We start from the raw sequence: 25,180 nt of genomic DNA on the forward strand, positions 1-25,180 counted from the left end.
TAAGGAGAGTTATAGAGTATTTGTCTCACAAGTGGAGTTGCTGGATCATATGGTCTTTCTATTTTTATTAATTTTTTGAGGAACTACCCTACTGTTTCCCGTAGCAGCTGCATTCCCACTAACAATGCACAAAAGTTCCAATTTCTCTCCATCCTTGCCAACACTTTTATTTTCTGGTTTTGTTTCTTTTTTTCTTTTTTTTTGTAGTAGCCATCCTACTCTTAGTGGGTAGGATGTGGTAGAGGTGCTATCTCGTTGTGATTTTGATTTGCATTTCTCTAGTGATAAGTGTTATTGGGAATCTTTCCATATATTTATTTGGCCATTTGTATATCATCTTTAGAGAAATATCAATTCAAGTCACTTGCCCATTTTTAAATGGAGTTTTTTGTTGTTGTTGAGTTGGACACTGATTTTTATATATAGTAAATACAGTTCAAGGCACTCTTAGGGTAGCCCCTTGATGTGAATTAGAAGTCATTACATGGATTACTAGTTTTATGCATTTTATTTAGCAACACATAAGATTAACCTAGCACTTCATAAGAAAGGAACCAAAAACAATCAAAAAACATAATAGAAATCACTCTCCTGACCTAGTACAAACATGACCCTCTACATGTAATAATTGATTTTCAGTTCTGGTTGCTGAAGGTCAATGAAGAGATATTTAAGCTCAGTGAGGTCCCAAGATCTGTGGAATGAGGAACCAACTACAAAGCAGAAGTTATAGCCTGGTCACTTTTTTCATCAGAATTTCCGATAGTACTTTAGGTCTTTAAGACATCTAGATGCATTTTGTTATTTAATTCAACTTTCTTTTTTCCAAGTGGTCATTCAGTTCTCAACACTGATTGAATAATTCATTCTGCAATCAGTCTTCATTTGAAAAGCTACCTTTCATATGTGCTTAAATCTTATATGAGTTTGAGCCTGTTCCCGGCTTACCTTGTCTACTCCATTTTTAAAATTTATTCCTATAATACTAACACAGTATTTTAACCATCATAGCTTTATAGTATCTGGGGGAAGAATCTATTAATTCTTCCCTCTTCCTTTTAATAATAATCCCTCCACTCTAAATTATAGCTGAACATGTGTACATGGCTAACAGCTGCAAACTAAGTATCTCAGCCTGCCTTGCATACAGGTGTGGTCAAGTGACTAGGATGTAGCCCATGGTGAGTGAGAATGAGTGCAGCTTCCAGGTTATCCCCTTAAAGACAAATGTACTTGGTGTGGAGTCTCCTGTGGCTTAGAATGTGGATGAGGAAGTTAACCAGCTTCTGCCGTATGGAAAAGACACCAACCTAGATAATAGCAGCACAAGATGAAAGAAATCTGAATCTCTCTATAACTTTGTGGAATACAATTTCATTGTAATTCTACAACATTCACCTCTGGATAGTTTGGGGGAAATTAAAGAAAAACCTTTTTTTTCTGAGCCCTCTATTTTGTGTCTCTTTGCATATAACCTAATTAACAAGAAGCTGTTAACAATAACTTTTTCCTATTAAAATTCTATGTCACTGTAGAAAATTCAGAAAAGGGTGAGCAAAAAAGAAGAAATATGTCATACTTCTTTATAATTAATCCATTAAGAGATGAACATTTGAGGGTATATATTTTCTGTGGTGATTTCTATAGTGGTATACATATAGGTAATGTAATTATATACAAAATTATTATATATATGTAGAAAGAGAGGGATTTATATTCACATTGTTATATAGAAATGGATATAACAAATATGAAGTTATGTTCTACATCTGGGGTTGTGATATACATTTTTCACCTAACAGTGTATATCATGAACTTTTCCATGTTATGAAATATTCCTCTGGATGTAATATAATTTATTTAACAAACCACCCACTGTTGGGCATCTAAACTGCTATAAATTTTTAACCATCATAAATAATATTGAAATAAAGGATTTTATAAAAATATATCTGTGTTCATCCATGATGACTTACTTAGGATATATTCCAACAAGTGAGATCTTGGGTCAAGCAGTGGGCAAAGTTCTGTTTTTTTACATGCATTGTCGTATTGCCCTTGAGAAAGAACATGTAAGTGCAGTGTAGAAGTGTTACTTTCTCTTTAGCCTTTCTGACATTAGGTGTTGTGGGTTTTTAACTAACAAAAAAAATATTGTCAATTCCTCATTTTCTTTGTTTTCAAAGACATTTAAAAGAGAAGTTGAGAGAGACTTCAATGGGTATATTGGTAAAAGGAAACTGTAGGCTTATATAGGATAGGGTCTTGATCCCTAAAGAGGACATGGAGGTGGGCTACCTCTTTATTTAATTTCACTGGTTGAGCCAAGAAGCCATTATTGGAAGCAGTGTTGTAGGGAAGTACCAGATAAGATCCAGGGTAAAGAGGATTTAGCAGTCCAGTTGGGACTAGATTTAGAGATGAAGTTTGGCTACAAGGCCAAAAAATTAAGGAAGTTGGTGGAGATGTGAAGCATGTGGCTCATGCTAGAGTGGCACGGAACATGCTAGAACAGGCTAGAGTGGTTCCTGAATTAGTAGTGTGATTGAGAGCACTGAGTCTAGACTCAGACTGTCTAGGTGCACGGTGTTAGGAATTACTGTTATCTGTTGACTGCAGCACTCATGTCCACGGAGGGTATGAGGTTCAGGAACATTTAAGAGACAATAATTGTTATTTAACATTTTAATATAATTATGACCAGTTAGTGTAGCACAAAACAAAGATAAGAAGCATAACCCCTGTAAAGGAGTCAACAAAATTATTATTTTGTATTAAAAAAAAACCTAGAAAACCGAAGAGAATTACTAAGTGCTCACTAATGAACTGTGTATGACCTTGGGCAAGTTAGTGAATCTCACTGAACTTCAGTTTTCTTCCTTTATAAATTAAGGTAAAATGATAATTGACTTACAAAGTTACTGTGAAGATTCTGTTAGAAAAAAAAAAAAAACACAGGCCCAGCATGGGGTTACTTACCCCAGACCAATTTGCCAAAGTGGGGCTTAGTGTCCAACCTAATTGCAGTCTCAGCCTCTCCCAGGAGTGGAATTTTAAGCCAATGTGTCTGGAATTTCCAGGTCAATAGTGAGGAGGTGATCTTCATAAGATCCCCTGCTCCCCCTGAGGGAGAGTGACCTTCCCTGAAACCATCCCTAATCTCTTCTTTTGCTAATAACTTTTGCCCACCTTCCCATCTATAAAAACCTTTCATTTTGTACAACTCCTCAGAGCATTCCTCGCCTTGTTAGATGGGATGCTGCCTGATTAATGAATCATATAATAAAATCAATTATAGCTTCAAATTTACATGAATTCTGCTTTTTAACAATTCAATGGGGAATACGTGTAAACATACAGCATAGTGCCTGCTATTTGGCAACTGTTGAATACAACTATAATTTTATCACATATGCTATTTTTATTGTAGTAGTGAGACGGGGACCTTGGGTGTAGTCAGAGTAGGGTGAGGGCCTCCGGAAAAAGCAAGGCAGGATATTTACAGTCAAAGCAATGTAACAATGTAAAGAAGTCCTTACTGAAACTCTGTTAAGCATTATGCAAAGTCAAGGTCACACTAATTCTCTAGAGTAAAGATACCAGACTAGGAATATAGACATCTTCAGTGAGTTCAGTTAAAGGTAAAAAGGCCAGGAGCAACTTGGCCTGAAATGTTTGAGTGTTCCACAAATAAAGAAGGGTATCTCAGCATAACCCGTGACTTCACTGTAAACAGCCCTAGCAAACAGACAACAACCCAGCCCACCTTAGCGGCAGGGCAGATGGTACAAGTCAACACCCTAAGCCCTCAGTTCCCCAAAATCCTCAACCGCCTATAAGACCCCTAGACAACGCACCACCCTGGGCTCTCTTGTCCCCTCCTGGTGCGAACCAGGAGCTCTGCAGTCTCACTGTATCTCTCAATAAAAGCCTCTCCCTGGCTCTCCCACCTTGGGTGTTTGCTGAGTTCATTCTTCGACTTGGCAAACAAGAACCCTGGCACCAGCAGCTATAGGACAAATTTTTAAAAATCAGTAACTTCTCTCTATGTCATCCATGAACAGCTAAAACATGGTGGAAAGATGTCTCCTTGATAGCAGGAAAGAAAACCCTCGTAAAATTCTTCAGAATAATCTTAATAAGAAATATACTAGACTTCATGAAGAAACCCAAAATGCACTCAGAGAAACAGAAGAACTTGAATAAAAGAATGAAACTGCCATCTTCCTGATATTAAGGCTTAGTATTGTACAGCTGTCAGGTTTATCCAAACCTCAGTCAAATCTCAATTCAATTTTGGGGGAAGAACTTGTTATTCTAAAGGAAATGCTTTGGAAGAATGAGTGGCAAACAAGAGGACTCAGGCAGAAATGAGCAAACTTCATTGGAAAGGAGCCAGGTCAGGGAGAGTAAAAATGTTCCCTGCCACGTTTTCCTCTTTCAACACAAAAATAGTTTTGTTTCCAGAGCAAAAAAAAAAATTATTATTTTCTCTGTTAAAGCATGCCAAGGAGAAAATAAAGTCTCCTTTTTGGCTACTACACTATTACTACCTGGGTGTATTGAAGAATTAGGAATCTTTTATCCTCTACCCTTCTGAGTTCACCAAGAGACATGTAGTACATTCTCTTTTTCATACTTGGAAAAACGTTGTAGGGTGGGTTTATCTATTCTCAGCTCTACTTTTTTAGAGGGGGAATGAAAGGAGACGTATCCCAGGAAGGTTGACAAAGCCTGGGAGCGTCGGTTGCCACGGCTGGAGTCAGTCCATTCCACTCAGTGCAGCGATTCCTGCGCATGGGCGAGCCGGCTCCCGCCTGGCGCCAGGGGCGGGGCCTGGACCAGGCCCCGCCCCACTCTTACCTGGGCCTCCCTTACCCGGCTCCAGAGGCCTGCAGAGTTAAGGCCCGGAGCTCCCTCTGTCTCTCCCACCAGGCCGTGGCCTATCCCCAGAGGCGAGTCAGTGCTGCCCTAGGTACTTCTTTCTGCCTTGTAACAGAGACAGTGTTTTTGAATGACTGCTGCTGTGCTTCCTTGCGATAAGCTGGTTTCTGTTTGCTGAACCCTTCCACCCGGGCGAGGGCAAGAGTCCGCTCCGGAAGAGCGAGGATCTGGTGAAGGGGGGAAGACGAGGGGCGAGTCTGCCGCCCTTCCTGGGGCCTCAAGGAGAGGCGAGGATCCCGGCCGGCAGTGGGCGCGCGCACCGGTCAGGTTTTCTCTTTTGGGGCTGAGTGAGGACACACTGAGGCTGGGGCACAGGAGATCAGAGTAAGGTTTCCCACGAAGCTCTTGGTTCCCAAGAAGTGGGATCAGACCCAGAAGTTCCGGCACGCAGATCGCGTGGACTGGGGCAGAAACTGGGTGGCTGACTGGAGATTCGGGGCCCGGATCCCAAGGGGGTAAGGGGGCAGAACTGACAGCAGAGGCCTGACTGGCCCCACTGGCTGTGAAATAGGCTCGGAGGAGTGGCGGTGGTAGGAGAGCCCACTGGGCACTGACCAAGCCCTAAATTACTCCAGCAGTGGACTTCACCGAGTGGATGCGGGCATCACCCCAAGGCCCGGACCCCGCACCACCCAAGGAACTTCGATCGCGGAGGCATCAGGAGGATATATAACCCTGCTTGTTCTCTCAGAGCAAGAGGAGGAGGAGACTAAATGGGAGAGAATTTTATCTAAAGACATTATCTAGCTCATCCAGCTAAGGATTTTAATCAGCCCTACTGGGATGTTGAACTTTGAATATGGACCAAATGTTTACACTAAAACAAACCTGGATAAATGGGAAGAAATGGAAATGCTGTGGAGGAACTAAATCGAGCTTTTCCCCTGATGCCTGATAAATGAAGGGCAGGGCGGCCGAGGGAGGTGTGCTTGTAAATGGGCAGTCAGGGAAAATGAACTCCAGGTTCCTTTGCACGTCTGAGTTGTGTGATTTTACAACCTTGCTGCATCCTATTTCCGCTGTGTTGTAGGAACTGAAAGACTGTCTGCGTTCCTTATTTATTTAAATTAAGTACATAATGAGTATTCATTACATATAAATTAGAAAAGACAGATGAAATGAAAAGAGTGAAAATAATCCCAAATCACTCAACAGAGATAAGCACTGTTAACATTTTGTTGTATATGCTTTTGAATTTTCTTTTCATGCATATTGGTATGGTCTGTTTGTGTACCCCAAAAATTCATATGTTGAATCCTAACCCCTAAGGGGGGTGGTAGTAAAAAGTGGGGTCTTTTGGAGGTGATTAGCACATGAGGGCAGATTCCTTATGAATGGGATTAGTTGAAAGATTGCCTTTAAAATTAAGCTGACGTTTGGGAGCTGGGGGTGCACACATAGCTCATGGATTTCAGGATGCTTAGCACTCTACAGAAATTAATTGCAGTAAAAAGAATAACAGTTACCACATTGGTTACTATAGGTTTCTTTTATATGTTCAATTTAATACAAATTGGGTGAAAAGAGTATTCAAAAGTCAAAAAAAAAAAGCTACCCCCCCATGACAATTGTCCATGGCTTTTCTGGCCAAGCTTTAAAAACTATGTCTAGACCAACATCAATATTTAACCAAATTAAATGAACTCTTCTGAGACTCTATTCTAGGTAATAATCCTTTGTGTTTTTATAATAATCTAGAATTACCTTTTTTAGCTGGTTTGAAAAGTTAATCTTATGACCCAGGGGAACCCATTATCTCCGTTCTACAAGTGAGAAAACTAAATACATGAGAAAAATAAGGAGCAAATCCAGGCCCTCCGAGTGCTAGCCCAGTGTTAATTTCACAGCACCAGTGTTTTTCAGGGAGTTATTTCTGGAAACTTCTTCCTCCGAAAATACAGGATAGGATCAGCTACTCTCGTTCAAGTGGGAGTGATCCAGAGCCCAGGCCTCTCCCTCCCAGTCCTATCTGGAGGTGTCTCTCCAGCACCACGGAGCTCCACCACAAACTGAAAACCACTGCCTAATGCCACATTACTCCCAAACCACTTCAGCCTCCCCCATTTCCAGCCATCATTACTTGGTGTTGAAAACAGAGAGCCTGACATTAATTGGTGGGACAAGTAATTTTGAGCACAGAGTAAATCACAAAAATGGCAGTATGGTAAGAGGAAACATGCCAGCCGAATTTGAAGACATAGACATGGTTTAATTTATTCTCCTACAATATACAATCATTACTGTCTGGACAAGTGCTTTGGGGTCAACTGATTGTTGAAATATGACTTTTCCATGATGCAAACATTCAGCTGCCCAGTCAGAACTCAGAGGCTAATGAGGATGATTCTCCTGGTGAAAACATCCGATAACCATTAAGGCTCTGTGTGCCACATCTGAATGAGAAAGCAGGGGCGGTCACTCTACAAAAGGGGACAGCTTCAAGACTGTCAACAGACCATTGCGAGCTGGTTTCCATTCGCTCAGCCACATATGCCTCCATACAGCTGTCCAGAGGATTATGCCAATGAGGAGAGGGCCTTTTGTCAGAAACCCTGTCCCAATCCAACTATTTTTAAAGCTGCCTTGAAAGACAGGTCTGACTGAAGCTCTGCACACATTCTGGTGACCCCAGTCCTGGACAAAGCACTTTTACAAAGAAACTCTTTGTAAGAGGCCTCTGTCCCACATTGTGTATACCTCCTCTGAAAACATAATTTTAAAATGTTTCATCATAGTAATACATTCCCTAAATTTAAAAAAAATAGTAGAGAAGGGCTAATAATGAAAAGTAGTCCCCACTCCAAGAGGGAAAATTCCTTTTAACTATTTTAGTCATTTCTGTTTTTATTCTTAACAGTGATTGCCTCATGTCTTTAAATAATACGCTAACAGTGCTATTTCTTGAGGTAGCATTTTCTGAAGTTATCTGTTGTCTTCCTACTTGAAGGATGAAGATTTAGCTCACCTTTCCTCCTGCCAGCCTCTTTCCTCAATAATTATGTTCTTATTTTGAATTCCTTTGTTGGATTCATTTATAATTTTAAATAAGCACCTTCATTTGTTATGTCAGCTACTGATATCTCTTTTCCCTCCATCTCCTTTCACCCCTCTTGATTTACATTACTCAGCTGTGTCATCTGTCCATCACACTGTCAATGACCAGGACTTTTCCAGTCTGCTCTGAAACTGTAGTAAATCTTCAGGTTAATCCATAGAGTTGAAACTAGGTTAGTATGTTTATTTTAACAGTGGCAGATACTACTGGTTGCCTACCCAGCATCTATATGCAACCTCACCTAACAGAACCTAACAAGACCTTGGTTTATTCAGGTGTCTGTCCACCTCCACATGGGAGGCCAACTCCATCTTCAGCCAGAGAGAGTGGATCCAGCAGAGCTAATTAGTGTTTCTCAAACTTAGATGTACATCAGAGTGAGCTGGGAGGGCTGTTAAAGCACAGACTGTGGGGCTACATTCACAGATATTCTGACTCAGTAGGTCTGGGGTGAGGCCCCAAAATGTGTATGTATACCTTCAACAAGCTTCTGGATGATGCTGAATATGCCAGTGTGAGGAACATGCTTTGAGAACCGCTGGTCTAAGTGAAGCAGAGCCATTTCAATAACTAGGATGTTGCTCTGTCTGCCTTAATAGTGATCAAAATAAATGGACAGAAGTTTATTTCTCTGTCACACAAATTTTAAAACTAGTAGGAGTGTGAGATGGTAGGTGGCTCAGCTTCATGTGAATGTCTTGGTCCCAGGTTCCTTCTACCTGTTGCTCTGTCACGCCCCTTAGGAACTGCCCAAACCTTCATGCTAGCAGAAGAGAGGACATGACGCAGTGGAGAGCACAATTTATTTTAAAGGAATAATCCCAAAATTGCCCACATTATCTCCAGTTACATCCGGCTAGCCAGAACTTAGTCTCATGGCTACACCTAGATGCAAGTGAGGCTGGGAAAGGCAGCTTCCTGCTCAGTGATTATGTATCCAGAGAAAGTTCAGGGGGGTTCTAATACAGAAAGAAAGGAAGAAGAGAAAGGGTATCTAGAGGTAGTTAACCATCTCTGCTGCAATGGTTCCATTCTCCTCTCCAGCAATTGCTTAGAGGTGCACATGACACAGTTAAAGCCAGTGAGACAGGAAAAGATGTCTTCTAAGGGCTTTCGGGAAATTTTTCTTCTCTCCAAGAGAGACCTAGTATATTCTTTGGGGTTCTGTTATGTTGGGTGTGAATGCTGAAAGGGCAGTGGGCATCTTGCCACCTTAAAGGGAGCCAGCCTTTGGACAAATCTTACAAAGTAAAGATGACACAGAAAAAGATGCAAAGAACCCATGTGTGTGATGATGGCCCAGAACCACAGAATTAGCTGGTCAGCCCCAAAGCTTTCCTGCCCATAGAGTCCTTGTTATGTTGGGTAATAAATTTTATTTATTTATTTATTTATTTATTTATTTTTTTTAATAATTATTTTTTATTGAAGGGTAGTTGACGCACAGTATTACATTACATTAGTTTCAAGTGTACAACACAGTGGTAGAACATTTATATACATAATTCTAGGTTCCAGCTATCACCCTACCAAGCTGTTACAATATCTTGACTATATTCCTTATGCTATACATTACATCCCGGTTACTTATTTATTTTACCATTGGAAGTCTGTCCTTTTTTTTTTTTTTTTTTTTTTTTTTGTGAGGGCATCTCTCATATTTATTGATCAAATGGTTGTTAACGACAATAAAATTCTGTATAGGGGAGTCAATGCTCAATGCACAATCATTAATCCACCCCAAGCCTAATTTTCATCAGTCTCCAATCTTCTGAGGTATAACAAACAAGTTCTTATACATGTAGAACAAATTCTTACATAATGAATAAGTTACATAGTGAACAGTACAAGGGCAGTCATCACAGAAACTTTCGGTTTTGCTCATGCATAATGAACTCTAAACAGTCAGTTCAAATATGAATACTCATTTGATTTTTATACTTGATTTATATGTGGATACCACATTTCTCTCTTTATTATTATTATTTTTAATAAAATGCTGAAGTAGTAGGTAGATACAAGATAAAGGTAGAAAACATAGTTTAGTGTTGTAAGAGAGCAACTGTAGATGATCAGGTGTGTGCCTGTAGACTATGTGTTAATCCAAGCTAGACAAGGGCAATAAAACATCCACGTATGCAGAAGATTTCTCTCAGAACAGGGGGGGTGAGGTTCTAAGCCTCACCTCTGTTGATCCCCAATTTCTCACCTGATGGCCCCCCTGCGACTGTGCCTGTCTTAGGTTGTTCCTCCCTTGAGGAATCTTACCTGTCTCTGGCTAACCAGTCATCTTCCGGGGCCATACAGGGAAATGTGAAGTTGGTAAGTGAGAGGGAAGCCTTATTGTTTGAAAAGGTTAGCTTTTTACTTCTTTGCATATTTATGCCCTGTGGCTTCTATGCCCAGCATTTGTCTTGAGGTGTCTTTACCACTTGGAAGAATTATGATACTCGGTAAATTTGATATGAGGCACGAATTCTATTTAAGGGTTCCAATTAGGAAGGAAGAAGAAAAGCTATAGAAGTAGCAGGCGGCAGAAAACATGGGAAGATTGATTATTTCTTTGACATATCTTCTTGTAGAGTAACTTCAGCATGTATAGGTTTTAAGCTACTACTTAAATTGTGCACACACGTTAACATAATAGGAGTATAGTTACATAACCGAAGCATATCTGTAATTACCAGCCATCTCCAGTGAAACCAAGAGAACCAGTTAGGCACCTTAGGCATTTGTGAAAACTTATCTATGATATGGTGGATATTGTCCAACTGAACTTGAACAGTCTGAGAGAAATCAGACAAATTAAAACAACCCATTCCTGGGGACTGTTCACATGCCATATGTTCTTTTAACAGTAAATAGTCTGTAGTTGTAAGGGTTTGGAGCGCTACAATTTGCACTTCTCCAAATTCTTGGTTGAGTTCCAACAGTATAGATCCAGTCAAATTTGTTGTTTTACTGTATGCACAGGCCAGCTTAGATATCTCCTTCCTCATTCCCATGGCAAGTCCAGGAACTGGTGGGATGAGTGCATCTACAGCTGTAGCAGTGCGTGGATCTTTGTTGGGGTTTTTTGATGATCATCTTCTGGCATGAGTCTTCCAGAGAGTGCAGATGTTGGAAGTTCTTTTTCATATCGTATCTTAGTTCATTTTCGGGGTAGCCCAATTAGGCTTTGATCCTCTGTATAAATGCAAACAGACCCTTTGCCTACACTTTTATATGCCCTTTATACCCTTGTGTAGAACTCGTTGGAGGTTACCACACAGGAACTGCCCTTTTTTTTTTTTTTTTTTGCTTTGTTTTTGGTATCACTAATCTACACTTACATGACGAATATTATGTTTACTAGGCTCTCCCCTATACCAGGTCTCCCCTATAAACCCCTTTACAGTCACTGTCCATCAGCATAGCAAAATGTTGTAGAATCACTACTTGCCTTCTCTGTGTTGTACAGCACTCCCTTTTCTCCTACCCCCCCATGCATGTTAATCTTAATACCCCCCTACTTCGCCCCCCCCTTATCCCTCCCTACCCACCCATCCTCCACAGTCCCTTTCCCTTTGGTACCTGTTAGTCCATTCTTGAGTTCTGTGATTCTGCTGCTGTTTTGTTCCTTCAGTTTTTCCTTTGTTCTTATATTCCACAGATAAGTGAAATCATTTGGTATTTCTCTTTCTCCGCTTGGCTTGTTTCACTGAGCATAATACCCTCCAGCTCCATCCATGTTGCGGCAAATGATTGGATTTGCCCTTTTCTTATGGCTGAGTAGTATTCCATTGTGTATATGTACCACCTCTTCTTTATCCATTCATCTATTGATGGACATTTAGGTTGCTTCCAATTCTTGGCTATTGTAAATAGTGCTGCAATAAACATAGGGGTGTATCTGTCTTTCTCAAACTTGATTGCTGCGTTCTTAGGGTAAATTCCTAGGAGTGGAATTCCTGGGTCAAATGGTAAGTCTGTTTTGAGCATTTTGATGTACCTCCATACTGCTTTCCACAATGGTTGAACTAACTTACATTCCCACCAGCAGTGTAGGAGGGTTCCCCTTTCTCCACAGCCTCGCCAACATTTGTTGTTGTTTGTCTTTTGGATGGCAGCCATCCTTACTGGTGTGAGGTGATACCTCATTGTAGTTTTAATTTGCATTTCTCTGATAATTAGTGATGTGGAGCATCTTTTCATGTGTCTGTTGGCCATCTGTATTTCTTTTTTGGAGAATTGTCTGTTCAGTTCCTCTGCCCATTTTTTAATTGGGTTATTTGTTTTTTGTTTGTTGAGGCGTGTGAGCTCCTTATATATTCTGGACGTCAAGCCTTTATCGGATGTGTCATTTTCAAATATATTCTCCCATACTGTAGGGATCCTTCTTGTTCTATTGATGGTGTCTTTTGCTGTACAGAAGCTTTTCAGCTTAATATAGTCCCACTTACTCATTTTTGCTGTTGTTTTCCTTGCCTGGGGAGATATGTTCAAGAAGAGGTCACTCATGTTTATGTCTAAGAGGTTTTTGCCTATGTTTTCTTCCAAGAGTTTAATGGTTTCATGGCTTACATTCAGGTCTTTGATCCATTTTGAATTTACTTTTGTATATGGGGTTAGACAATGGTCCAGTTTCATTCTCCTACATGTAGCTGTCCAGTTTTGCCAGCACCATCTGTTGAAGAGACTGTCATTTCGCCATTGTATGTCCATGGCTCCTTTATCAAATATTAATTGACCATATATGTCTGGGTTAATGTCTGGATTCTCTAGTCTGTTCCATTGGTCTGTGGCTCTGCTCTTGTGCCAGTACCAAATTGTCTTGATTACTATGGCTTTATAGTAGAGCTTGAAGTTGGGGAGTGAGATCCCCCCTACTTTATTCTTCTTTCTCAGGTTTGCTTTGGCTATTCGGGGTCTTTGGTGTTTCCATATGAATTTTTGAATTATTTGTTCCAGTTCATTGAAGAATGTTGCTGGTAGTTTCTTAGGGATTGCATCAAATCTGTATATTGCTTTGGGCAGGATGGCCATTTTAACGATATTAATTCTTCCTAGCCACGAGCATTGGATGAGTTTCCATCTGTTAGTGTCCCCTTTAATTTCTCTTAAGAATGACTTGTAGTTTTCAGAGTATAAGTCTTTCACTTCTTTGGTAAGGTTTATTCCTAGGTATTTTATTTTTTTGGATGCAATTGTGAATGGAGTTGTTTTCCTGATTTCTCTTTCTGTTGGTTCATTGTTAGTATATAGGAAAGCCACAGATTTCTGTGTGTTGATTTTGTATCCTGCAACTTTGCTGTATTCCGATATCAGTTCTAGTAGTTTTGGGGTGGAGTCTTTAGGGTTTTTTACGTACAGTATCATGTCATCTGCAAATAGTGACAGTTTAACTTCTTCTTTACCAATCTGGATTCGTTGTATTTCTTTATTTTGTCTGATTGCCGTGGCTAGGACCTCCAGTACTATGTTAAATAACAGTGTAGAGATTGGGCATCCCTGTCTAGTTCCCGATCTCAGCGGAAATGCTTTCAGCTTCTCGCTGTTCAATATAATGTTGGCTGTGGGTTTATCATAGATGGCCTTTATTATGTTGAGGTACTTGCCCTCTATTCCCATTTTGCTGAGAGTTTTTAACATGAATGGATGTTGAACTTTGTCAAATGCTTTTTCAGCATCTATGGAGATGATCATGTGGTTTTTGTCTTTCTTTTTGTTGATGTGGTGGATGATGTTGATGGACTTTCGAATGTTGTACCATCCTTGCATCCCTGGGATGAATCCCACTTGGTCGTGGTGTATGATCCTTTTGATGTATTTTTGAACTCGGTTTGCTAATATTTTGTTGAGTATTTTTGCATCTACGTTCATCAGGGATATTGGTCTGTAGTTTTCTTTTTTGGTGGGGTCTTTGCCTGGTTTTGGTATTAGGGTGATGTTAGCTTCATAGAATGAGTTTGGGAGTATCCCCTCCTCCTCTATTTTTTGGAAAACTTTAAGGAGAATGGGTGTTATGTCTTCCCTGTATGTCTGATAAAATTCCGAGGTAAATCCATCTGGCCCGGGGGTTTTGTTCTTTGGTAGTTTTTTGATTACCGCTTCAATTTCGTTGCTGGTAATTGGTCTGTTTAGATTTTCTGTTTCTTCCTGGGTCAATCTTGGAAGGTTATATTTTTCTAGGAAGTTGTCCATTTCTCCTAGGTTTCCCAGCTTGTTAGCATATAGGTTTTCATAGTATTCTCCAATAATTCTTTGCATTTCCGTGGGGTCCATCGTGATTTTTCCTTTCTCGTTTCTGATACTGTTGATTTGTGTTGACTCTCTTTTCTTCTTAATAAGTCTGGCTAGAGGCTTATCTATTTTGTTTATTTTCTCGAAGAACCAGCTCTTGGTTTCATTGATTTTTGCTATTGTTTTATTCTTCTCAATTTTATTTATTTCTTCTCTGATCTTTATTATGTCCCTCCTTCTGCTGACCTTAGGCCTCATCTGTTCTTCTTTTTCCAATTTCGATAATTGTGACATTAGACCATTCATTTGGGATTGCTCTTCCTTTTTTAAATATGCTTGGATTGCTGTATACTTTCCTCTTAAGACTGCTTTTGCTGCGTCCCACAGAAGTTGGGGCTTAGTGTTGTTGTTGTCATTTGTTTCCATATATTGCTGGATCTCCATTTTGATTTGGTCATTGATCCATTGATTATTTAGGAGCGTGTTGTTAAGCCTCCATGTGTTTGTGAGCCTCTTTGCTTTCTTTGTACAGTTTATTTCTAGTTTTATGCCTTTGTGGTCTCAAAAGTTGGTTGGTAGGATTTCAATCTTTTGGAATTTTCTGAGGCTCTTTTTGTGGCCTAGTATTGTGGTCTATTCTGGAGAATGTTCCATGTGCACTTGAGAAGAATGTATATCCCGCTGCTTTTGGATGTAGAGTTCTATAGATGTCTATTAGGTCCATCTGCTCTACTGTGTTGTTCAGTGCTTCCGTGTCCTTACTTATTTTCTGCCCAGTGGATCTATCCTTTGGGGTGAGTGGTGTGTTGAAGTCTCCTAGAATGAATGCATTGCAGTCTATATCCCCCTTCAGTTCTGTTAGTATTTGTTTCACATATGCTGGTGCTCCTGTGTTGGGTGCATATATATTTAGAATGGTTATATCCTCTTGTTAGACTGAGCCCTTTATCATTATGTAGTGTCCTTCTTTATCTCTTGTTACTTTCTTTGTTTTGAAGTCTATTTTGTCTGATATTAGTACTGCAACCCCTGCTTTCTTCTCACTGTTGTTTGCTTGAAATATGTTTTTCCATCCCTTGACTTTTAGTCTGTACATGTCTTTGGGTTTGAGGTGAGTTTCTTGTAAGCAGCATATAGATGGGTCTTGCTTTTTTATCCATTCTGTTACTCTGTGTCTTTTGATTGGTGCATTCAACCCATTAACATTTAGGGTGACTATTGAAAGATATGTACTTATTGCCATTGCAGGCTTTAAATTCGTGGTTACCAAAGGTTCAAGGTTAGCCTCTTTAGTATCTTACTGCCTAACTTAGCTCACTTATTGAGCTTTTATATACACTGTCTGGAGATTCTTTTCTTCTCTCCCTTCTTGTTCCTCCTCCTCGATTCTTCATATGTTGGGTGTTTTGTGCTGTGCTCTTTCTAGGAGTGCTCCCATCTAGAGCAGTCCCTGTAAGATGTTCTGTAGAGGTGGTTTGTGGAAAGCAAATTCCCTCAGCTTTTGTTTGTCTAGGAATTGTTTAATCCCACCGTCATATTTGAATGATAGTCGTGCTGGATACAGTATCCTTGGTTCAAGGCCCTTCTGTTTCATTGTATTAAATATATCATGCCATTCTCTTCTGGCCTGTAGGGTTTCTGTTGAGAAATCTGACGTTAGCCTGATGGGTTTCCCTTTATAGGTGACCTTTTTCTCTCTAGCTGCCTTTAACACTCTTTCCTTGTCCTTGATCTTTGCCATTTTAATTATTATGTGTCTTGGTGTTGCCCTTCTTGGATCCTTTCTGTTGGGGGTTCTGTGTATTTCCGTGGTCTGTTCGATTACTTCCTCCCCCAGTGTGGGGAAGTTTTCAGCAATTATTTCTTCTAAGATACTTTCCATCTCTTTTCCTCTCTCTTCTTCTTCTGGGACCCCTATAATACGGATATTTTTCCTTTTGGATTGGTCACACAGTTCTCTTAATATTGTTTCATTCCTGGAGATCCTTTTATCTCTCTATGTCAGCTTCTATGTGTTCCTGTTCTCTGATTTCAATTCCATCAATGGCCTCTTGCATCCTATCCATTCTGCTTATAAACCCTTCCAGAGTTTGTTTCATTTCTGCGATCTCCTTTCTGGCATCTGTGATCTCCTTCCGGACTTCATCCCATTTCTCTTGCGTATTTCTCTGCATCTCTGTCAGCATGTTTATGATTCTTATTTTGAATTCTTTTTCAGGGAGACTGGTTAGGTCTGTCTCCTTCTCTGGTGTTGTCTCTGTGATCTTTGTCTGCCTGTAGCTTTGCCTTTTCATGGTGATAGGAATAGTCTGCAGAACTGGGACGAGTGACGGCTGGAAGGACTTCCTTTCTTGTTGGTTTGTGGCCCTCCTCTCCTGGGAGAACAGTGATCTCTAGTGGCTTGTGCTGGGCAGCTGCGCGCAGACAGGGTTTCTGCTTCCTGCCCGGCTGCTATGGAGTTTGTCTCTGCTGTTGCTGTGGGCGTGGCCTGGCTCGGGCAGCTACTCCAAAATGGTGGAGTCGCGTTGGAGCAGGAGCTGCTGGGAGGCTATTTATCTCCGTAAGGGGCCTCCCTGCTCCCTGCAGCCCAGGGGTTAGGGTGCCCAGAGATCCCAGATTCCCTACCTCTTGATTAAGTGACCCGCCCTGCCCCTTTAAGACTTCCAAAAAGCACCCGCTAAAACAAAACAACGCCCACCAAAAAAAAAAAAGAAAAAATAATTTTTTTAATTAAAAAAAAAAAAAATTTTTTAATTAAAAAAAAAAAAAAAAGGTGGTCGTTCGTTTTTCTTTATTTTCCGGTGCCAGCCTCAGGCCTCTGCTCACCGGTATTTCTGCCCTGTTTCCCTAGTATTGGGGTCCCTATCCCTTTAAGACTTCCATAAAGCGCTCGCCAACAAAACAGCAAAAAAGCAAAAAAAAAAATGGTCGCGCGCTTTTCTTATGTCCTCTGTCGCCCAGCCTCCAGTGCCTGCTCACTGTTCTTGCTGCCCTGTTTTCCTAGTATCGAGCGCCCTGCACTCTGGCCCGGATGGCTGGGGCTGGGTGTTCGGCAGTCCTGGGCTCCGTCTCCCTCCCGCTCTGCCTGCTCTTCTCCCGCCGGGAGCTGGGGGGAGGGGCGCTCAGCTCCCGCCGGGCCGGGGCTTGTATCTTACCCCCTTCGCGAGGCGCTGGGTTCTCTCAGGTGCGGATGTGGTCTGGATATTGTCCTGTGTCCTCTGGTCTTTATTCTAGGAAGGGTTGTCTTTGTTATATTTTCATAGATATATGTGGTTTTGGGAGGAGATTTCCGCTGCTCTACTCACGCCGCCATCTTCCGCCCCCTCCTGGAATGGGATCAATAAATTTATTTTTTAAGCCACACTGAATTGATTTTCCTGTTGCTTGCACCAAATCATCCTGATGAAAAGGGTGGCTTTCTCATTTCTTTCTTTTTATTTTTGCATTGTTGTCCTCTTTACCCCACCCTAAAATCTCAAAGTTAGTGTGAAATTTAAGAATACTCAGCCCTTTCTGTTTTCTTCCCCAGATGACATGTTCTGAGCCTATTGCTTGCTGACTGCATCTGCCCTGCATCCGCCACTCTGAGACTCCCCAGTGACCTTGTCTTTCCTGGACGCCAGTGTCTTTCCCTTGGTTTATTCCTTTGTCTTGCTGAGGCATATTGCCAGGTAACTTCCTAAGAAAGGATACATGGGAAGTGAAATTTCTGCATCCTTGCATGTTGGGATCTGCAGGACATCTGACTTCCTCTCAGGTATGGCCTCTGTGCATCTATCAGGCTCAAATTGCCTCCTCTGTGTTTCTCTAGGTTTTCCTCTCTGTCTTCCAGAATTTATTGAACAGTTTATGTCACTGATGGTCCTTCCTTGTCTCTTGATTGCTCTTTGGTTATAGCTCTTTATTTCTTTACTGTCATTTTAATGGGATAGCAGGAAGATCACATAAATATGCCATTCCTCATTTTGGAACCATTAGTTTTATCCCTTTTTTTAAATTTATTTTTTTTATTTATTTATTTTTTCTTGAGAGGGCCTCTCTCATATTTATTGATAGAATGGTTGTTAACAGTTAACAACAATAAAATTCTGTACAGGGGACTCAATGCACAATCATTAATCCACCCCAAGCCTAATTCTCATCAGTCTTCGATCTTCTGAAGCACAATGAACAAGTTCTTACATGGTGAACAAATTCTTACATAGTGAGTAAGTTCTTACATGGTGAACAGTGCAAGGGCAGTCATCACAGAAACTTTCAGTTTTGATCATGCATTATGAAGTACAAACAATCAGGTCAGGTATGAATATTCGTTTGATTTTTATACTTGATTTATATGTGAATCTCACATTTATCCCTTATTATTATTATTATTATTATTATTTTAAATAAAATGCTGAATTGGTAGGTAGATGCAAGATAAAGGTAGAAAACATAGTTTAGTGCTGTAAGAAAGCAAATGTAGATGATCAGGTGTGTGCTTATAGGCTAAGTATTAATCCAAGCTAGACAAGGGCAACAAAACATTCACAGATGCAGAAGATTTCACTCAAAACAGGGGGGGTGAGGTTCTAAGCCTCACCTCTGTTGATCCCCAATTTCTCACCTGATGGCTCCCCTGCAACTGTGCCTGTCTTAGGTTGTTCCTCCCTTGAGGAATCTTACCTGTCTCTGGCTAACCAGTCATCTTCCGGGGCCATACAGGGAAATGTAAAGTTGGTAAGTGAGAGAGAAGCCATATTGTTTGAAAAGGTTAGCTTTTTACTTCTTTGCAGATTTATGCCCTGTGGGTTTTATGCCCAGCATTTGTCTTGAGGTATTTTTACCACTTGGAGGAATTATGACACTCAGTAAATTCGATATGAGGCACGAATTCTATTTAAGGGTTGTAATTAGGAAGGAAGAAGAAAAGCTATAGAAGTAGCAGATGGAAGAAAACATGGGAAGATTAGTTATTTCTTTGACATATCTTCTTGTAGAGTAACTTAAACATGTATAGGTTTTAAACTACTAATTAAATTGCTCACACACATTAACATAATAGGAATGCAGTTACATAACCAAAGCAGACCTACAATTACCAGCCATCTCCAGTGAAACCAGGAAAACCAGTTAGGCACCCTAAGCATTTGTGAAAACTTATCTATGATATGATGGATATTGTCTAACTGAATTTGAATAGTTTGAGAAAAATCAGACAATTTAAAACAACACATTCATGGGAACTGTTCACATCCCATATGTTGTTTTAACAGTAGATAGTCTATAGTTTCAAGATTTTGGAGCGCTGCAACTTGCACTTCTCCTAATTCTTGGTTGAGTTCCAACAGTATAGATCCAGTCAAATTTGTTATTTTACTGTATGCACAGGCCAGCTTAGATATCTCCCCCTTCATTCCAATGGCAATTCCAGAATCCAGTGGGATGAATGCAGCTACAACTGCAACAGCGACAGGATCTTTGTTGACATTTTTTGATGATCATCTTCTGGAATGACTCTTCCAGAGTATGTTGATGTTGGAACTTCTTCTTCATATCGTATCTTATTTCATTTTCTGGGTAGCCAAACTGGGCTTTGATCCTCTGTATAAACACAAACAGACCCTTTGCCCACACTTTGATATGCCCTTTATACCATTGTGAAGAACTTACTGGAGGTCAACACACAGGAACTGCTTTTTTTGTTGTTATTGTTATCATTAATCAACAATTACATGAAGAATATTATGTTTACTAGGCTCTCCCCTATACCAGGTCCCCCCTATAAACCCCTTTACAGTCACTGTCCATCAGCATAGCAAAATGCTGTAGAATCACTACTTGTCTTCTCTGTGTTGTACAGCCCTCCCCTTTCGCCCACTCCCCCCTTTATGCACGCTAATCTTAATACCCCCCTTATCTTCCCCCACCTTATCCCTCCCTACCCACCTATCCTCCCCAGTCCCTTTCCCTTTGGTAACTCTTAGTCCATTCTTGGGTTCTGTGATTCTGCTGCTGTTTTCTTCTTTCAGTTTTTCCTTTGTCTTATATTCCACAGATGAGTGAAATCATTAGGCATTTCTCTTTCTCCACTTGGCTTTTTTCACTGAGCATAATACCCTCTACCTCCATCCATGTTGCTGAAAATGGTAGGATTTGTTTTCTCCTTATGGCTGAGTAATATTCCATTGTGTATATGTACCACATTTTCTTTATCCAATCATCTACTGATGGACACTTAGGTAGCTTCCAATTCATGGCTATTGTAAATAGTGCTGTGATAAACATAGGGGTGCAACTGTCTTTTTCAAACTTGAGTGCTGTGTTCTTAGGGTAAATTCTTAGGAGTGGAATTCCTGGGTCAAATGGTAAGTTTATTTTGAGCATTTTGAGGAACCTCCATACTGCTTTCCACAATGGTTGAACTAACTTACATTCCCACCAGCAGTGTAGGAGGGTTCCCCTTTCTCCACAGCCTCGCCAACATTTGTTGTTGTTTGTCTTTTGGATGGCAGCCATCCTTACTGGTGTGAGGTGATACCTCATTGTAGTTTTAATTTGCATTTCTCTGATAATTAGTGATGTGGAGCATCTTTTCATGTGTCTGTTGGCCATCTGTATTTCTTTTTTGGAGAACTGTCTGTTCAGTTCCTCTGCCCATTTTTTAATTGGGTTATTTGTTATTTGTTTGTGAGGCGTGTGATCTCTTTATATATTCTGGACGTCAAGCCTTTATCGGATGTGTCATTTTCAAATATATTCTCCCATACTGTAGGGTTCCTTTTTGTTCTATTGATGGTGTCTTTTGCTGTACAGAAGCTTTTCAGCTTAATATAATCCCACTTGTTCATTTTTGCTGTTGTTTTCCTTGCCCAGGGAGATATGTTCAAGAAGAGGTCACTCATGATTATGTCTAAAAGGTTTTTGCAGGCTTCTCTCTCACTTACCAACTTTACATTTCCCTGTATGGCCCCGGAAGATGACTGGTTAGCCAGAGACGGGTAAGATTCCTCAAGGGAGGAACAACCGAAGGCAGGCACAGTTGCAGGGGGGTCATCATGTGATAAATTGGGGATCAACAGAGGCTTAGAACCTCACCCCCCCTGTTCTGAGAGAAATCTTCTGCATACGTGGATGTTTTATTGCCCTTGTCTAGCTTGGATTAACACATAGTCTACAGGCACACACCTGATCATCTACATTTGCTCTCTTACAACACTAAACTATGTTTTCTACCTTTATCTTGTATCTACCTACCACTTCAGCATTTTATTAAAAATAATAATAATAAAGAGAGAAATGTGGTATCCACATATAAATCAAGTATAGAAATCAAATGAGTATTGATATTTGAACTGACTGTTTATAGTTCATAATGCATGAGCAAAACCGAAGGTTTCTGTGATGGCTGCCCTTGTACTGTTCACCATGTAAGAACTTATTCACTATGTAAGAATTTGTTCACCATGTAAGAACTTGTTTGTTATGCCTCAGAAGATTGGAGACTGATGAAAATTAGGCTTGGGGTGGATTAATGATTGTGCATTAAGCATTGACTCCCTTATACAGAATTTTATTGTTGTTAACAACCATTTGATCAATAAATATGAGAGATGCCCTCACACACACACACACAAAAAAAGTACACACTTCCAATGGTAAAATAATAAGTAACCGGGATGTAATGAATATAGTCAAGATATTGTAACAGCTTGGTATGGTGATAGCTGGTACCTAGAATTGTCATGTATAAAATGTTGAATCACTACGTTGTACACCTGAAACTAATGTAATGTAATACTGTGTGTCAACTACCCTTCAATAAAAAATAATTATGTAAAAAAATAAATAAATAAAAATAAAAATAAAAGGTTTTTACCTATGTTTTTTTCTAAAAGTTTTATGGTTTCATGACTTACATTCAGGTCTTTGATCCATTTTGAATTTACTTTTGTGTATGGGGTTAGACAATGGTCCAGTTTCATTCTCCTACATGTAGCTGTCCAGTTTTGCCAGCACCATCTGTTGAAGAGACTGTCATTTCGCCATTGTATGTCCATGGCTCCTTTATCATATATTAATTGACCATATATGTTTGGGTTAATGTCTGGAGTCTCTTGTCTGTTTCACTGGTCTGTGGCTCTGTTCTTGTACCAGTACCAAATTGTCTTGATTACTATGGCTTTGTAGTAGAGCTTGAAGTTGGGGAGTGAGATTTATTCTTCTTTCTCAAGATTGCTTTGGCTATTCGGGGTCTTTGGTGTTTCCATATGAATTTTTGAATTATTTGTTCCAGTTCATTGAAGAATGTTGCTGGTAGTTTCATAGGTATTGCATCAAATCTGTATATTGCTTTGGGCAGGATGGCCATTTTGACGAAATTAATTCTTCCTAGCCATGAGCATGGGATGAGTTTCAATTTGTTAGTGTTCCCCTTAATTTCTCTTAAGAGTGACTTGTAGTTTTCAGGGTATAGGTCTTTCACTTCTTTGGTTAGGTTTATTCCTAGGTATTTTATTCTTTTTGATGCAATTGTGAATGGAATTGTTTTCCTGATTTCTCTTTCGATTGGTTCATTGTTAGTGTATAGGAAAGCTACAGCTTTCTATGTGTTTATTTTGTATCCTGCAACTTTGCTGTATTCCAATATCAGTTCTAGTAGTTTTGGAGTGGAGTCTTTAGGGTTTTTTATATACAATATCATATAATCTGCAAATAGTGACAGCTTAACTTCTTCTTTTCCAATCTGGATTCCTTGTATTTCTTTGTTTTGTCTGATTGCTGTGGCTAGGACCTCCAGTACTATGTTAAATAACACTGGGGAGAGTGGGCATCCCTGTCTAGTTCCCGATCTCAGAGGAAAAGTTTTCAGCTTCTCGCTGTTCAATATAATGTTGGCTGTGGGTTTATCATAGATGGCCTTTATTACGTTGAGGTACTTGCCCTCTATTCCCATTTTGCTGAGAGTTTTTATCATTAATGGATGTTGAATTTTGTCAAATGCTTTTTCAGCATCTATGGAGATGATCATGTGGTTTTTGTCTTTCTTTCTGTTGATGTGGTGGATGATGTTGATGGATTTTCGAATGTTGTACCATCCTTGCATCCCTGGGATGAATCCCACTTGGTCATGGTGTATGATCCTTTTGATATACTGTTGAATTCGGTTTGCTAGTATTTTGTTGAGTATTTTTGCATCTACTTTCATCAGGGATATTGGTCTGTAATTTTCTTTTTTGGTGGGATTTTTGCCTTGTTTTGGTATTAGGGTGATGTTGCTTCATAGAATGAGTTTGGGAGTATTCCCTCCTCCTCTATTTTTTGGAAAACTTTAAGGAGAATGGGTATTATGTCTTCTCTGTGTGTCTGATAAAATTCCAAGGTAAATCCGTCCGGCCCGGGGGTTTTGTTCTTGGGTAGGTTTTTGATTACCATTTCAATTTCTTTGCTCGTAATTGGTTTGTTTAACTTTTGTGTTTCTTCCTTAGTCAGTCTTGGAAGGTTGTATTTTTCTAGGAAGTTGTCCATTTCTTCTAGGTTTTCCATCTTCTTGACATATAGGTTTTCATAGTAGTCTTTAATAATTATTTGTATTTCTGTGGAGTCTGTCTTGATTTTTCCATTCTCATTTCTGATTCTGTTGATTTGTGTTGATTCTCTTTTTCTCTTAATAAGTCTGGCTAGAGGCTTATCTATTTTGTTTATTTTCTCAAAGAACCAGCTCTTGCTTTCATTGATTTTTGCTATTGTTTTATTCTTCTCAATCTTGTTTATTTCTTCTCTGATCTTTATTATGTCCCTCCTTCTGCCGACTTTAGGCCTCATTTGTTCTTCTTTTTCCAGTTTCAATAATTGTGATGTTAGACTATTCATTTGGGATTGTTCTTTGTTCTTCAAGTGTGCCTGGATCGCTATATACTTTCCTCTTAAGACTGCTTTCCCTGCGTCCCACAGAAGTTGGGGCTTTGTGTTGTTGTTGTCGTTTGTTTCTATATATTCCTTGATCTCTGAAAGGAAAGGAGCGACACACAGCAGCAATTCACCGGAGAATTCCGCTTTATTGGGGAAAGGTGCTGGGTTATATAGGAAGGGGCATGGGGTGATTGTGGTGTTACTTCTATGGGGCTGGTGGCTATTGGCTAGGTGCTGGGAGTGGGAGTGGGGAGAGAGATGATAGGTCTTTAGGTGGCACCGTCGGGAACTGAGGACCCGGAAGAGAAGCCGATAGTTTGCCATCTTACTGGTGGGGGACCTTCATTCCCCCCTTTCTCCTCTATGGGGTTGTGGACGTTGCTTTCTTTCTGACTGCTTCCTGCTGAACGGGGGCGGAGAAGGGAGTGAGGGCTTGAGGATTGGGGGGAAAGGGTTGATAGGACTCCCCACAGTAAGGACGAGTAGTTGTGGACTTCTTCAGGTTGGAAATCAATGAAGGTTCCTTGTAACTATAGGTCGAGGACTTGTTGATTCCAATGGTGCCAGGAGGATACGGGTGCCAGAAGCCAGGTGTCTGCGGCCATTGTTTCCAGGAACAGTTTCCAGCGGAGAGAGGGGTCTATCTCAGCGTGTGGTGAGGAGGTTACGTGAGGGTGAGGGATCTTCTGTGGCCAGAAGCTGATAGTTCCTGAGTAAAAGCTGGTTGAAAGTTTGATTAGAGATTTTTTCGACTTGGGATTTGATGAACTTTATTATACAGGGTAAGAAGAGACAGGCGAGGAGAATGATTATTATAGGGCCTGCAATGGGCCAGAGCCACGTGAGAAAGGGGTTTGTTAGTATTGAAGAGAATGGGTTGGAATTGGAAGCAGAGTGGAGGCTGGAGGCAAGGTCGGTGAGTTTGGTAATGTCAGTTTCCACAATGCCGGATCCGTTGATGTAATAGCAGCACTCTTCCCGAAGGAAGACGCAGGTGCCACCCTTCTCGGCTGTAAGCAGATCTAAGGCCCGCCGGTTTTGAAGGGTGACCTTAGTTAGTGAAGTGAC

General features: G+C 40.4%; 1 long non-coding RNA gene across 2 annotated transcripts in view; it reads left to right on the forward strand.

Moving 5' to 3' along the window:
• Nucleotides 1–25,180, forward strand: part of LOC118922761 (uncharacterized) — a 66,617-nt gene that overhangs the window by 17,089 nt on the left and 24,348 nt on the right. For both annotated transcript variants that reach the window (XR_005028870.2, XR_005028869.2), the window contains one exon: nucleotides 17,751–17,978. This is a non-coding gene — a long non-coding RNA (uncharacterized LOC118922761). The remainder of the gene's footprint in view (nucleotides 1–17,750; nucleotides 17,979–25,180) is intronic.

The sequence above is a fragment of the Manis pentadactyla genome, chromosome 6 (genome assembly GCF_030020395.1).
Source record: "Manis pentadactyla isolate mManPen7 chromosome 6, mManPen7.hap1, whole genome shotgun sequence".
NCBI lineage: Eukaryota > Metazoa > Chordata > Mammalia > Pholidota > Manidae > Manis > Manis pentadactyla.